General features: G+C 38.9%; 1 long non-coding RNA gene across 1 annotated transcript in view; it reads left to right on the forward strand.

Annotated features, from left to right (window-relative positions):
* Nucleotides 1–2,346: 2,346 nt before the first annotated feature.
* Nucleotides 2,347–16,289, forward strand: part of LOC309608543 — a 130,707-nt gene continuing 116,764 nt past the window's right edge. Inside the window, exon 1 of the long non-coding RNA XR_014232950.1 lies at nt 2,347–4,383. This is a non-coding gene — a long non-coding RNA (uncharacterized lncRNA). The remainder of the gene's footprint in view (nt 4,384–16,289) is intronic.

Consider the following 16,289-nt stretch of genomic DNA (forward strand, 5'->3'; position numbering starts at 1 on the left):
CAAGCCTTTACTTGGCATTGATCTTTTAATTTAAAAGTGTGGATCAAGTAGAAAGCCCATAATGGAATATCTGGTTCAATCTTCATGTGGCTTACCCCCATATTATACCAGGCTAATGCCAAGGGGCGCTGTTACCCAAGCAGGGAGAGACACACTGCATCATTCCCTTGCTTACATGGGTACACAGGCAATTGTTGATACAGTTGTATGTGTACCAAAACTGGGATTTTCAAGAAGTGAAGATAAAATTATAGCCCTTAAGCCTGTATAATATCTTAAGAAATGGCATAATGTCAGCTTCCCTGTTGGTATTCAATACACATGATTTCAAATGCCATCACGTGGTAATATATTGTTCAGTTGGAGACAGGACATGCTGTACTTGTGAGTCACTTGTAGGATGATTAGGCACTTGTAGGATGATTAGACCTAACAAGGTCTCCAGTTGAACCTTAATGTCAACTGGAGACCTTGTTCGAAATTCAGGTTCAGATTCAGTAGGTCTGGATGGGGCCTGGGACTCTGCCTTTCTAACAAGTGCCCAGGTGATGGGGATGCTGCTGGTCCACAGACCACACTTTGAGTAGCAAAGGTCTAGTGGGTTTGTATATGGAGATGAGGAGTGGAAAGATGGAGGCAGAACTACAGACACCCTGATTCCCCCACTCACTAGATGACAAATCTTAGCAAAATCCTCGAACCACGTTGAGCAGTAGTTTTCTAATAAATAAAATGAGATAATAATGAGACTTGTTCCAAGCAAATGAAAAAATACATGGGCAAGTGATTTTGAAAAGCCAGGCCGTGTAAATAATTGCTAGCTATGGATATAAGATATATATATATATATATATATACACACACATGTATGTAGGATATATATACACATACACAGGATATATACATAGGCTATATTGTATACATGTACACACACACACATACATAGGGTTACTATGTACCCTAATCTGAATTCTTATGGGAAAATATTTTACGGTTACTAGTTAGGGAAAAGTTCCTCAATAAAGCTCAGAGAGTGAATTTCTCCCTATCTGCAGTTTATAATCAAATTTCCAGTAGCTTGGTGGAGAGGAAATATTTTGCAGGAAGTAGCTAAGGTGCCCACAGGTATGAGAACATATTTACCTATCATGCATGGTGTTTGGTCTTGAGATTTAGTTCAACCAGTGATATTCAGAGGCTGTGCAATAAAACCAGAGCCTGACAGTAATGACTGTGCAAGCTGTTTGCTTTATTACAGACTCAGGACTTTGGAAGGCTCTCCAGACAACAGTGGGTCTTGAGAAGATGCCACCATGGGCTGAGCAAATACACGGTGTGCCCAGATGAACTTTTGGGTGGTTAATGGAAATCTCACAGCTGAGCAAACCCAAGGGCTCTGTTTGTAAGGCCCTCCTTCTCTTCCATGGCAAACTGAGCAGGAAAGTGAATTCCTCCGGGATGACCACAAGATGCTTCTCTTAGGTAAACAGCAGAATTGTAAAAAGTCTTCTGTCCAAACCTAGTCCAACCTAGATGGCTTTCCTGCAGTGCTTTCAGCCGCCAGCGTTGCGAAAATAAGGGATAGATTTATCTGTTAGACTATGGCTCCCTTTCTCTCCCTCTTCCTTCCCCACCCTATCACTCAACCCCCACTAAACACTGGGATATTGTCTAAGTAGAGACAGTGAGATCACTCAAATTTACAGTCTGTCCTATTTAAATGGAGTGGGGATGATTTCATAATAACAGCTTCCAACAATCCATATAACTAATGGAAATAGGGCCATACTTTATTCTGAGTATCCAGGTAATAGTTTTTCACTCATATGATAATATCTCAGTGATATGAGATAATACTCAGTGTTTATTTTATAGAACTACATTAAGACTAAAAGCAAGAATAATAATCTCTCTTGAATTAGTAACGAGAGATTACATATAGCAAATGCTTTACAAGTGTTTGTTCTTATACCTCATTGGTGAAGAGTGATCTTGGGCAATTTACTTAATTTATTATACCTCAGTCTCATTACCTGTGAAGCGGGATAACACTAGCACTCCTGGAGTCATTGGGAGGCACATGTGCAGCCACTATGGAGAACAGTATGGAGCTTCCTTAAAAAAACTAAAAATAGAGTTACCAAATGATCCAGCAATCCTGCTCCTAGGCGTATCTTCAGAAAAGATGAAAACTTTAATTTGAAAAGATACATGCACCCCGATGTTCAGAGCAGCACTATATACAACAGCCAAGACATGGAAACAACCTAAATGTCCATCGACAGATGATTGGCTTAAGAAGATGTGATATATGTGTGTGTGTGTGTGTGTGTGTGTGTGTGTGTGTGTGTGTGTTGTGTGTATAATATATAAAATGGAATAATACTCATCCATAAAAAAGAACGAAATATTGCCATTTGCAGCAACATGGATGGACTTAGAGATTATCATACTAAGTGAAGTAAGTCAGATAAAGAAAGACATATATTAGATGATATCACTTATATGTGGAATCTAAAGAACAGTACAAATGAATCTATATACAGAACAGAAACAAACTCACTGACATAGATAACAAACATTGTTACCAAAGGGGAAGTGTTGGGGAGGGATAAATTAGGAGTTTGAGATTAACAAACTACTATACATAAAATAGATAAGCAACAAGTATTTACTGTACAGAACAGGGAACTATATTCAACATCCTGTAATAACCTACAGTGGAAAATAATGTGAAAAAATGTGTGTATGTAACTGAATCCCTTTGCTGTACACCTGAAACTAACACAATATCGTCAATCAACTATACTTCAATGAAAAAAGATATTGCACATGTGTAATGTTTAGCACAGGACTTGGTACTTAGTAAATGCTCTAAAAACCCTAATAATTCTTACTATTATTGTCTCCATGCTAACCTACTGACATCACAGTATTACCTACCATCTAGTAGGACACATTTTCTGGTCCAAGAGTTTATAGAAGTGATTTCTAGGATCTTGTAGATGCCTGGGTTCAGTAGATATTGATATTCATAATCTTAGCAGCTACCGTTAATTGGACAAGACAGAAACAAGTGTTTAACATGTGTGAATTCTCAGGGCAACCCTAAAATATATTATCTCTATATAAATGAGGCAACCATATATAATGGTAGGTTGTAGAATTGGGATTTGAACCTGTGAATGGCTCATCCTTGTGCCCCATGATCTAACATGCTAATTAGCACACACGCTAAAGCCCAGGTAGTTCATCTGCGTAGACTGACTCACATCCCACAGCTGTATACTGCTGGAGAATTTGGGGGCTTTCTGGGGGAGGCACCCTTTTTTCTAGAAAACAGTAGAATTGTGGGGAGGTTACAACACTTAGATTTATGCAAACAATTCCTTCTTTCTAAGAGGGAGGTTTCTAGCAGTTTCTCAGGTACACTTTTGAAACGGAGCAGGACCCTATGGTCCTTGCCCCCCGTGTCCTCAGCCTGACTTTTTGTCTGTAGAAAAACTTTAGCCAAATACTAAGTTTACAGAGAAGTGAGAAAATGCAGAAACAAAATGGTCAAACAGGACACAACAATAACAGTTTAGTCAGTAAGCAAAGTCAAGGACTTTTAGTTCCTCTTCATGGGCTATAGATATTCTGAGCCATATCCTGTGAGCTGTCTTGTAGATATTGAAACCCACACCAGGTGGAAGACGTTAACTACATGATGACCAGACTGTAGCCATGACATAAGCTGCCACAATTCCAAGAACTGGCCTCAGAGAAATGGGAACAAACCAACCCTGGAACTGAAGATTAACTGTACTTAAAACAATCAAGATGATGGTGGTCAGACCATTGGTGGATGACCAGTTTCAGGATGAGCGTCAGAGCTGACTGTGCTGTTTCTGCATGTAGCCCCCCCTCTCCGTCTATAAAAGCTCTTGCCCACTGATTGTCAGTGTGTGTGTGTGGGAGTCGGCCTTTGGACAGGAGTCTGCCCTCCCCTCCAGGTTGCTGGCCTTTGAAATAAAGCAAGCTTTCCTTTCCACCAAACTTGCCTCTTTATTGGCTTTTGAGCGGCGAGCAGCTGGACCCACTTTCGCTAACAGATTTAGGCTCCCAACGTGAGGCTGGGCTCTCGCGATATCTGGCTCCCCGGGGTTTTCCAAGCAGAGCCGCTGTCTTGACGACACACCGCCGGGATGGCTGCGAGAAGCTTGCTGCAGTGGCTTGCTGGCCCCGAGAGGGGGATTTAGGGAGATGTTCCTAGAGCTGCCGAAACCATTTGTTTCGGGGCTCCTCCCTGTTTCTTCCCGGCTCGACACTGGCTGCCAGCGTATGCTTTCCTTGGTGGAACGGAAAGTTGCCTCTGGAAGAGCTGACGAGCTCCAAGACCAAGTAAGTCCACCGGTGTGCGCCCGGCAAATTTCTCTTTTGAGCACGAAGTTCTGTTTGGACATTTTGCCAATTGGTTCTGATGTGTGTCTGATGTTCAGGACACTTTGTGAGTACTGAGTGCATTTGGCCATTTTGCCAATTGGTTCTGACATGTGTCTGACGTTGAGGATCCTTCGTTCGTTTGGGGCTCCATATCAGTCATCCTCTGGAGGGTTTGTAACAGTTCTGTCTTCTGGTGTGTGAGTGTGTATTCCATTTGTGTGATTGGTATTCTTGTTGCCTTTTGTAAAATGGGAAATTCAGGTTCAATTCATTAAGAAAACTTTTAGCTTTAAAACTATGACTAAAGAAAAAGAAAGATGATTTTAAAAAAACAAAACCAAAAACACTGTGTGGCCACCAATAATATTCTTCACACCCCAGAGAAAATTGGTTAAGATGAAACTCTTTTGAAACTCCAAAACTAGTTCTTTTTACATATACAGTTAGAGAAAGCTAGCTTGATAAAATACTGTTTTCAGAATTCTGACCCTGAGAGAACAAAAAAACACCTAGGAGAAAGCTTGAAGTTAACTTATCATGTCCGTGAAATACAAACACAGCCCACTTTGCTTGAGACTTCAGCCTTGGGTTAATTAGTAAAACTTCAAGTGTAGGGGGGGAAGGGGGAAGAGGGTTTGGGTTTATTAAACCTGTGAATGTGATCTTATTTGGAAAAAGGATCTTTGCAGATATAGTTAAGGGTTTTTGAGATGAGATCACCCTGGATTACTGAGTGGGCCCTGAATCTGATGACAAGTGTCCTAATAAAAGCCCAAATTAAAAAAAGAAATACAGAGAGAATAGACATGTGAAGACAGAGGCAGAGTCTGGAGTGATGTGGCCACAAGCCAAGGAATGCCTAGAGCCACCAGAAGCTGGAAGAGGCAGAGGACAGATTCTCCCCTAGGGTCCTAGAGAGAGTGCAGCCTTATTGACACCTTAATTTTGGACTTCATAAATCTCTGTTGTTTGAAGCCACCCATCTGTGGTAATTTGCTATGGCAGTCCTAGAAACTGATATACCTAGTGTATACAGATTTCACCTGGTAGCTTGTTAATGATCTGAAAGCAAAGAGGAAGAGGCAAGATACTGTAAGAATACCTTCTCTAAAGATTAGGAGAGGGTAAGAGTGGAAATGAGAGAAAGACACTCTTTCATCCTCAAAGCAATCCTGGCTTGAGGCATATCACCTCTGTATGTCTATGACCTATCTCTGCTCTGCACCACAGACAGTATTTGTGTATTATTATGGGTAATCCCTCCAGGAATAATCTTAGCTTTTAACTTTTAAACTAGAATAAAACATACATTGAAGGACTAACTCCACCGTAAAGACCATCGGTATTATTTATCCCTAAAGAGTACAAATCACGGCGGAAGACACTGCATAAACATCATGCCTGTGAGGTGGCCCCAGTGAACGAGGACATTGCCTGCCAAGTCTCACAAGAATTTGTTTTTGTCAATAAGTATTAAAATTGTTAGTCCACATGTCACTTCTATAGGGTTATCACTGCAATTGTGCTTTCACACCAGCTGTCTGATTTGGTCCTCACAACAGCCCTGTGTGGTGGTTAGGGTATTAGGATTCCTACTTTTTTTCCTTTTGATCCCTACTTCTTAAAGGAAGAATCTGGGCATTGAGTGACTTCCCCAGGTCATAAACATGGTCATGGATGGAGGATTGCTGATGTTAATTCTATATTGATCATTCATCAACTGTATTTATTTATAAACGGACACTTATTGAGTATCTACTATAATTAATGCTATATTTAATGCATTGGGAAGAAGAGGCCAGGTAGAATCCCTGACCTCAGACACTTCATAGTCTCAGAAAGACAGCACAAGGGCAACTTAACTTCTAAAGGAACATGATATATATATAGCAAAGTCCTGTGAGAATGCCCCATAATAACAAAATTTGTATACAATATAACTGATGATTGGCCTCTTTTCTCCAAGTAGCACCTATTCTCACACCTGGGGATGGGCAAAAGTGGACATAGAGGGGCAGGTAAGTCTGGGCAAGGAAATGGTCAGGCGGGTATGGAAGTGCTGGTAACTCCTGCATCCCAGGTATTCTTCCAGGTGATAACTGGGAGCTATTAATTGGAAATTTGTAGTACTGCTGTTAACTGTCCTGGATGTGCCAGTCTGCTGTATGACCCAGAATTTTCCCCATTGAGATTTAGGCCGGAACCTACAGCTATACTCACAGGCACCCAGGCCCAGGATGGATCCCGGCCTCACACTAGGACTGCTATTCCAACTCTGCCCACACCTAGGCAAATTCTGTCTTTTTTTTTTTACTACTTAAAGCAAAATGATTCCGTAGTCCAAATAAGATGTATGACAGATGAAAGAAAATGAAATTAAAATGCAAACAAATGCTGTTAGATGATTGAATGTCCTTTATTAACATGGTTTTAAGATTGTTTTCCAGTTAATGAATTTTTGAGTTAAAATAATTCAAAATGTACTACACTTGAATTATTCATCTTGAAATTTGAGTTCAAGCCAAGTTTTCTTGTATCTGTGTACGAGAGGCAGATGTTTCTCAGAGATATAGTGGAGCGTGATTGCTTTCTTCTCTCGTGGGATTTGGATCTAGATGACAGGAAGCCAAAGTAGATTCCATCAGTGAGACACATTAGGGACCATTTCCTCTATTTTATTCACTTTAAAGTTAACATCGTTATCCTGTTTTTCTTTTAACACATTGAACCTGTGTGCATTAATACTCTTTCTACTCTATAGTTATCGTTTACATGCAGGTCACACACAAAAAGCTTTTTAGGGTTCAGAAAAGTAAAAGAAATGAGAGATAAACCAGGGTAAAAATTGTAGAAAACAGTAGACTTTTGGCTAATTGAAGATCAAATGTCCTTCCAAAAGCACTCAAATCTAAATTACAAAACAGTGTGTATGCCAAAAAAAACCCCAAAACATAGGCAAAGACAAATAAGTCTGTTAATTCAGTTGCCAGCTTGCAACCCCTGCTTTACTTATCCTGACTACCCCAAAAGACCTTAGATACACCAACTATGTGTTACTTGTAGTGGGATAGCCAGAAATTAGCCTCGAACCTGGCAAGAATTGGTCTTTAATAAATATCCAAGGAATGAGTGAATGAATAATGAATAAATGAATGAATGAATGAATGAATAAACTGTCAAACTTTTAGGGCAGGGAAAGTGTTTTGGGGAAAGTATTTAGGGGAAAGTAAAATAAGTTGTACTGTGTTCTTATCAATATTATGTAAAAATGGATATATTTTTATTTATTTATATTACTTAATTCTTACAATTCTTATGTGAATGTACATAAGCATTTCCATTTGTCGACTGAGGAAACTGATCCTCAGAGATGCTAAATGATATGGCCAAGGTCATATCGTTATCAGTGAGTGAAAACAGATTTCTTTTGGAGTCCAAAGTCCTCTCGTGCTCATTTTACAATATCAGTGTACTTTTTCTTGACTCAGCTAAAATGCCACATATAGCCTGACAGTTAAAAAATAGGAAATTTTGATTCTTTTGACAGACTGTCAATATTTTATTTCATGGCCAGAGTGTTTATGGCACCACACACTAAATGGAAGCCTCATTCTCCTGGGTATTGGACTGTGCCAGGAAGCTTAGCCCTGGGATGCTAATAATCTTGGAAAGGTGGAGGTGCGGGTACAGTGTCCTTAATTCAGTGCCGACCGGATTTTGGAATATGCTTCATTGCTCTTTGATACACACCCTATCACCGGTGCCATATTTTCCATCTCTTTCTCTTTCAGCTCTTAGACATGTCTTGGCAAATTATCAGTGCTCAAGAGGAAAGAGGAGATTCAAGTACAATGATGAATATTTAAGGAATCTAAAATGGCAACCACAGAGAACATTCTTCTGATAGTTTTTGAAGCTCTGTAGTTCTTTAGCAAAATGTCCTTCTTGTAGCCTTTGAGACACTTAAAGAAGTATTAAAATCAAAGAGGCTTCCTTGATTTTGATAGGCACTTATGTAGAATGTGTTTTTAGAATGGCAGTGATGGACTTTTCCATTGGTTCAAAGGAAATGAGATATTCCCATGTCACATGGGAAGCTGGGAAGACAAATTAGAGCGGGCAGCAAACTCACTCTCCGCCTCCTCTACAAGCCTGAGCAGTGCTGAGCTAGATGGGCAGGAAGTCATGGTAGAAACTCCAGAAGGCACCTGTCATACCTTTTCTTCCTACCTGTTATCAATGAATAGGACACATTTTATCAATTCAGACTAAAGAGAACATTACTTTTCCCCCAAACTTCAGATAATGTTTTCATCTTTTTTCTGCATAGTTCTCTGCAAATGATAGTATATTCTAAAGACACAGTTGTTCACCACTCTTCATCCAATGCTAAAAAGCCTCAGTGCCCTTAAATGACCAGGGAGGTGATCTAAATCCTTCTACTGCAGCACAAGTGAGATTCTTCTCATCTGATCTTTCGTGAAAACAGAGACTAGCTGGCCCACCACGCCTCTCTAATCTGGCACCCCCCTGGTCCCCACACCTCTCTGACCTGGCATTCCCTCTAGTCTCCATGCCTTTCTAACAGTGCAGCTCCTCTGGTTCCCACGCCTCTCTGACCCGGCACCCCCTCTGGTCCCCACGCCTCTCTGACCTAGCATCTCCTCTGGTCCCCATGCCTCTCTAACATAACACCCCATTTAAGTAAATGAAATATTATCTGTCAAGTCTCTGTTTTTCTTCAGTGTATTCTAGATAAGTTACCTAATTTCCCCTCTACCATGGTTCTAAAATCCCAAGAAGTCTTTTAGCTACTTTGAAAGGTCTTCCTGCTCTCCCATGTCTCCCAATCAGATAAAGGAACTGCAGTTGCTTTGATCTTCCTTTCTACTTTCTGCTTTCTAGCACTTTCATGGTCACCATTGCCTCCCTCCTGAACCCACTCTAGTATTTCTGTTCTGAATATCTAACCAATTTTAAAATCTGATGTTGGTCTCTCTCATGGAGGATTATTCAATGCCAATAAATTTAAATGTTACCTTCCTGAGGAGATGATTAAGTAACAATTTAATTACCACTCTTGTCCTCCAACCAGAAAATATTTCAACTCTGAGGAGAAACTGTGGGAGAAATATGCATGTAATCACCATCGTTTAAAAAATATATTGAGTAACAAAACTAGCACAGTGTTCATAGAGGTTCAGACTCTTTAGGGCATTTGCAAAATCACCTACAGAGAAAACTCCTTAAGATAACTGACTTTATAGCATGTTTCTCTTGTTGTATGGGTGGCTTTTTTTCCTGCCACCCAGTAATTTGATTCTGACAGTTAAGTGACATACTTTACAGAGTTGGTTTGTGGAAATAAATGAATAGGAGCGGAGAAGGAAAGAAATAGCAACACAGGAAGATCCCAGAATGTCGTATGTGTAGAGGTAGGTTTGGTGTGGGTCACGTAACCATGTGATGTCTGTAGATTAGTCAACAGGATGGAGTACTCATATCACAACACGTGATTATAAAATTTCCAAGCTTTCTTACTGAGATGAAGATAAAATAGGAAGGGACACCCCTTACTCAATTTTCTTTTCTTCTTTCTGTGAACTCTGGGTTAACAAGAGTTAAACCAGGGGCTTCAAATATGGAAATTCCATGAACTGTCCCCACTAGGAGATAAATTTGTGACAAACACAGGACACTGTAAATCCAAAATGGGTGCTTTAGTTTCTTTGTCTCAAGTAAGTTCGTCCCTCATCTATGGGACTCTTATCTATGACTACAGAGAAAAATAATAAGCAAAACCATCCAGGTAATAATAATCTGATCATGTTTTTGTCTCCAAAATTCTCCATGCCTATCTACACATGGAGCCCAGCCATCTTTGGGGAAAATAAATCATGTTTGAGGGTCCAGTGAAATTTTTTTATCTAGCAATGTCAGGCAGAGAATGAAAAATCACTGCTCAGATGTCCTTGTACAGGCACATACTTTCACACATTTTCATTATGTTAATAATGATACAGATCTTTATATCATGTAGCTGTGGGCATGCCAACATTGTCGCATTCTATTCTAAGCCATCTTTTTCAGTTAGTTAAAAAAGAGAGAAAATAAATTAAAATATCAATCAGCCACTTAAGGGACGTTGAGAGGTGCCTCCTATGTTCCAGGCACTGTGCTAGAATCTGGGAATGAGCTGAATAGAACCCAATCCAGGTGCTTCAGTGGCTTAGGGTTTAGAGGAGGGGTCCCATAGACAGGGAAAGCCCACGTAGCACCGTGATAAGAGTTACAGGGATGTTTTGAACAAGACCTGAACATGAGGGAAAAAACACAATTTTCCTTTACAAAAAGAGCCAAGCCTTTTTACCAAGAATCTCTTAACACAGAGATTTGAATTTTAAGCAGATGAGGGGGGTGGGCAACATTCCAGGCAAAGGGAATAGTCTGGGCAAAGGTATAAATGATCATAAGGACACAGGGCACCTGGGGAAATGTGAGCAGTTTGAGCTGAGAGAGGAAGACATGATGAGAAAGGCCAGATTACCAGGGGTTTTAGATGCTCCATTAAGGGAGGGTCTTTAACTGCAGGCCATGGAGAACCATGAAAGATTTTAGCAGCGTTCTGCCCCAATCGGAGAATATAGTGTAGAGGACCTTGGGCCCACCTGCAGGGTGGCAGGACATGATGCTTGGATTGAGGCTGTGGTAAAAGAGATTTGAGTTACTAAGGATCTGGCCACTGGATGAGAGGAGAAGGCATGGATGAATCATTTTAATTGTTGAAAACAGGTACCCTTACCCAGGCACTCCTAAATTGATTATAGCTGAAAACTTCCCTAACATGTGAAAGGAAACAGTCACCCAAATCCAGGAAACACAGAGAGTCCCATATAGGACAAACCCATAGAGGAACGTGCAGAGACACACGGTAATTAAACTGACAAAAATTAAATACAAAGAAAAATATTAAAAACAACAAGGGGAAAGCAACAAATAACATACAAGGGAATCCCCATAAGGTTATCAGCTGATTTTTCAGTAGAAACTCTGCAGGCCAGAAGGGAGTGGCACAATATATTCAAAGTGATAAAAGGGAAAAACCTACAACCAAGAATACTCTACCCAGCAAGGCTCTCATTCAGATTTGACAGAGAAATCAAAAGCTTTACAGACAAGCAAAAGTTAAGAGAATTCAGCACCACCAAACCAGCTCTACAACAAATCCTAAAGGAACGTCTCTAGGTGTTGGGGGTGGGGAAAAAGAGGCCACAGCTAGAAACAAGAAAATCTCAAATGGGAAATCTCACTGGGAAAGGCAAACATACCGTAAAAGTAGGAAATAATCCACACACAAATATGATATCAAAACCAGCAATCATGAGGAGAGTACAAAAGCAGGAAATGGAAATTGCTTTTGAAATTAAGAGACCAGCAACTTTTTAACACCTTTATTAGAATATAATTGCTTTACAATGGTGTGTTAGTTTCTGCTTTATAACAAAGTGAATCAGCTATACATATACATATATCCCCATTACCTCCTCCCTCTTGCGTCTCCCCCCCACCCTCCCTATGCCACCCCTCTAGGTGGTCACAAAGCACTGAGCTGATCTAAGAGACCAGCAACTTAAAACAACCTTGTATATTATAGAGACGGCTATATCAAAACCTCATGGGAACTACAAACCAAAAAACTACAATAGAAACACACACACAAAAGAAAAAGCAACCCAAACACAACACTAAAGACAGTCATCAAACCATAAGAGAAAAGAACAAAAGAGGAAGGGAAGAAAAAAGACCTACAGAAACAAATCTAAAACAATTAAGAAAATGGCAATAGAAACATACATATAGATAATTACGTTAAATGTAAATGGATTAAGTGCTCCAACCAAAAGATGTAGACTGGCTGAATGGATACAAAAATAAGACCCATATATATGCTGTCTACAAGAGACTCACTCAGACCTAGGGACACATACAGACTGAATGTAAGGGGATGGAAAAACATATTCCATGCAAGTGGAAATCAAAAGAAAGCTGGAGTAACAATACTCATATCAGACAAAGTAGACTTTAAAACAAAGACTGTTACAAGAGACGAGGAAGGACACTACATAATGATCAAGGCATTAATCCAAGAAGAAGATATAACAATTATAAATATACATGCACCCAACATAGGAGCACCTCAATATATAAGGCAAATGCTAACAGCCATAAAAGGGGAAATCAACAGTAACACAATAATAGTGGGTTACTTTAACACCCGATTTACACCAATGGACAGATCATACAGACAGAAAATCAATAAGGAAATGCAGGTCTAAAATGACACATTAGACCAGATGGACTTAATTGACATTTATAGGGCATTCCATCCAAAAGCAGCAGAATGCACTTTCTTCTAAGGTGCACGTGGAACATTCTCCAGGATAGATCACATCTTGGGTCACAAATCAAACCTCAATAAATTTAAGAAAATTGAAATCATATCAAGCATCTTTTCTGACCACAATGCTATGAGATTAGAAATAAATTACAGGAAAAAATAAACTATAAAAAACCACAAACACATGGATGCTAAACAATATGTTACTAAACAACCAATGGATGACTGAAGAAATCAAAGAGGAAATCAAGAAATACCTAGAGACAAATGACAATGAAAACAAGGGTCAAGGGTAAAGGCTAGACCTCTCTTTGGCTAGGGGAAATTCTTTCCTACACAGTCATGATTTATTACACTTTTCATATTTTTCAGTTTGATTTGCTAAATCGTTTTTAACAATTTTTGTATTTATGGTAGTAAGTGCTATTTGTCTATATTTTTCTTTTCCTGTAATATCTTTGCCTAGTTTGGATATCAGAGTAATATTTTTATTCTCAGTAAAATGAGTTGGGAAGAATGCTCAACTCCCCAATTTTCTGGGAGGAATTTGTGCACGATTGATATCATTTCTTCATTAAATATTTGAAAGAATTCCCAGGGAAGCCATCTGGGCCTGAAGTTTTCTTTGTGAGAAGTTTTTAATGTACAAATTCAATTCTTTATATAGTACATTCCAGGTATCTGTTTTTTATTAAGTGTGCTTGGTAGTTTTTGCCTTTTATGGAATCCACCCATTTCACCAAAGATGTTGAGTGTATTGGCATAAAGGTGCTCACAATATTTCTTTATTATCCTTTTTAATAGTTGTAGAATCTATCTAGTAATTTTACCTCTCTCATTCCTGATGCTTATAAGTTGTGTTTGCTGTCTTTTTTCCTAATCAATTTGCCTAGAATTTAAAAAAAAAAAATAAATTTATTTATTTATTTATTTTTGGCTGTGTTGGGTCTTCGTTGCCGTGTGTGGGCTTTCTCTAGTCATGGCTAGTGGAGGCTACTCTTTGTTGTGGTGCGCAGGCTTCTCATTGAGGTGGCTTTTCTTGTTGCAGAGCATGGGCTCTAGGCACACGGGCTTCAGTAGTTGTGGTGCACAGGCCTAGTTGCTCCGTGGCATGAGGGATCCTCCTGGACCAGGGCTTGAACCTGTGTTCCCTGCTCTGGCAGGCAGACTCTTAACCACTGTGCCAGCAGGGAAGCCCTGCCTAGAATTTTTTAAAATCAATTTTATTGATGCTCTCAGAGAAACTGCTGTTCTTTTCATTGATTTACTCTACTATTTTTCTGTTTTCTATTTCAGTGATATATTCTCTGCTCTTTCTTACTTCCTTTCTTTTCCTTACTTTGGGTTTAATTTGTTTTTCTTATTCCTTGTTCTTAAGGTAGAAAATAGGTCATTGATTTGAGGCTTTCTTATTTTCAAATATAGGAATTTAGTGCTATCAATTTCTTTCTATTACTGCCTTTACTACAGCCCACATATTTGGAAATGTCTTGTTTTTATTTGCATTCAGTTCATTTATCTTCTAATTTCTTTTTTGACTTCTTATTTGACCTGTGAGTTAATTAGTATTTTGTTGTTTTGTTTCAAAATATTTGACGATTTTTCCAAGATCCTCCATTATTTATTTCTTTTATTTTTATGGTTATGCAAGAAAATGTCTTCATTCTTGGGAGAGGCATGCCAAAGTCTTTAAGAGTAAAATGTTATGATGTTTGCAATTTACTTTTTTTAACCTATAAATTTTTTTTATTAATTTTTATTGGAGTATGGTTGCTTTACAATGTTGTGTTAGCCTCCACTGCACAACAAAATTAATCAGCCATACACATACAGATATCCCCTCCCTTTTGGACTTTCCTCCCATTTAGGTTACCACAGTGCTTTGGGTAGAGTTCCCTGTGCTATACAGAATGTTCCCATCAGTTGTCTATTTTATACATAGTATCAATAATGTATATGTGTCAATCCCAGTCTCCCAATTCCTCCCACCCAACCCATTTTCCCCTTGATATCCATATATTTGTTTTCTACGTCTGTGTCTCTATTTCTGCTTTGCAAATAAGGTTATCTATACCATTTTTCTAGATTCCACATATATGCATTATTGTGTCAATATTTGCTTTTCTCTTTCTAACTTCACTCTGTATGACACTCTCTAGGTCCATTCACGTCTCTACAAATGACCCAATTTCATTCCTTTTTATCGCTGAGTAATATTCCATTGTATATGTGTACCACATCTTCTTTATCCATTCCTCTGTTGATGGACATCTAGGTTGCTTCCATGTCCTGGCTATTGTAAATAGTGCTGCAATGAATATTGGGGTGCATGTGTTTTTTTGAATTATGGTCTTCTCTGGGTATATGCCCAGTAGTGGGATTGTTGGGTCATATGGTAATTCTGTTTTTAGTTTTCTAAGGAACATCCATACTGTTCTCCACAGTGGCTGTATCAAATTACATTCCCACCAACAGTGTATGAGGGTTCCCTTTTCTCCACACCCTCTCCAGCATTTATTGTTTGTAGATTTTTTATGATGGCCATTTTGACTGGTATGAGGTGGTACCTCACTGTGGTTTTGATTTGCATTTCTCTAATAAGTAGTGATGTTGAGCATCTTTTCATGTGCCTCTTGGCCATCTGTATGTCTTCTTTGGAGAAATGTCTATTTAGGTCTTCCACCCATTTTTTGATTGGGTGGTTTGTTTTTTTGATATTGAGCTGTATGAGCTGTTTATATATTTTGGAGATTAATCCTTTGGTAGTTGCTTCATTTGCAAATATTTTCTCCCATTCTGAGGGATGTCTTTTCGTCTTGTTTATGGTTTCCTTTGCTGTGCAGAAGGTTTTAAGTTTAATTGGGTCCCATTTGTTTATTTTTGTTTTAATTTACATTACTCTAGGAGGAGGGTCAAAAAAGATGTTGCTGTGATTTATGTCAAAGATTGTTCTGCCTACATTTTCCTCTAAGAGTTTTATAGTGTCTGGCCTTACATTTAGGTCTTTAATCCATGTGGAGTTTATTTTTGTGTATGGTGTTAGGGAGTGTTCTAATTTCATTCTTTTACATGTAGCTGTCCAGTTTTCCCAGCACTGCTTATTGAAGAGGCTGTCTTTTCTCCATGTATATTTTTGCCTCCTTTGTCATAGATTAGGTGACCATAGGTGTGTGGGCTATTATTTATTCTAATTTAAATCTACTGCAGTAAAGAGTATACTTTGTATGGTTAGAATACTTTTACATTTATTGAGACTCTTTTTATGACCTAGAATATGGTCTGTCATGGTAAATATTTGATGTACAGTTGCAAAAAATGTGTATTTTGTGGTTTCAGGGTGGAGTGATCTATAATATCAAATAGGTCATGATGGTTGGTAATTTTATTAACATCTCTACTCTTGCTGATTTTCTGACTACTTTTTCTATCAGTAGTCGAGAAAGTGTTTTTGAAATTGCCAACTACA

Source organism: Balaenoptera borealis (genome assembly GCF_965194805.1).
Source record: "Balaenoptera borealis genome assembly, chromosome: 12".
NCBI classification, from domain to species: Eukaryota; Metazoa; Chordata; class Mammalia; order Artiodactyla; family Balaenopteridae; genus Balaenoptera; species Balaenoptera borealis.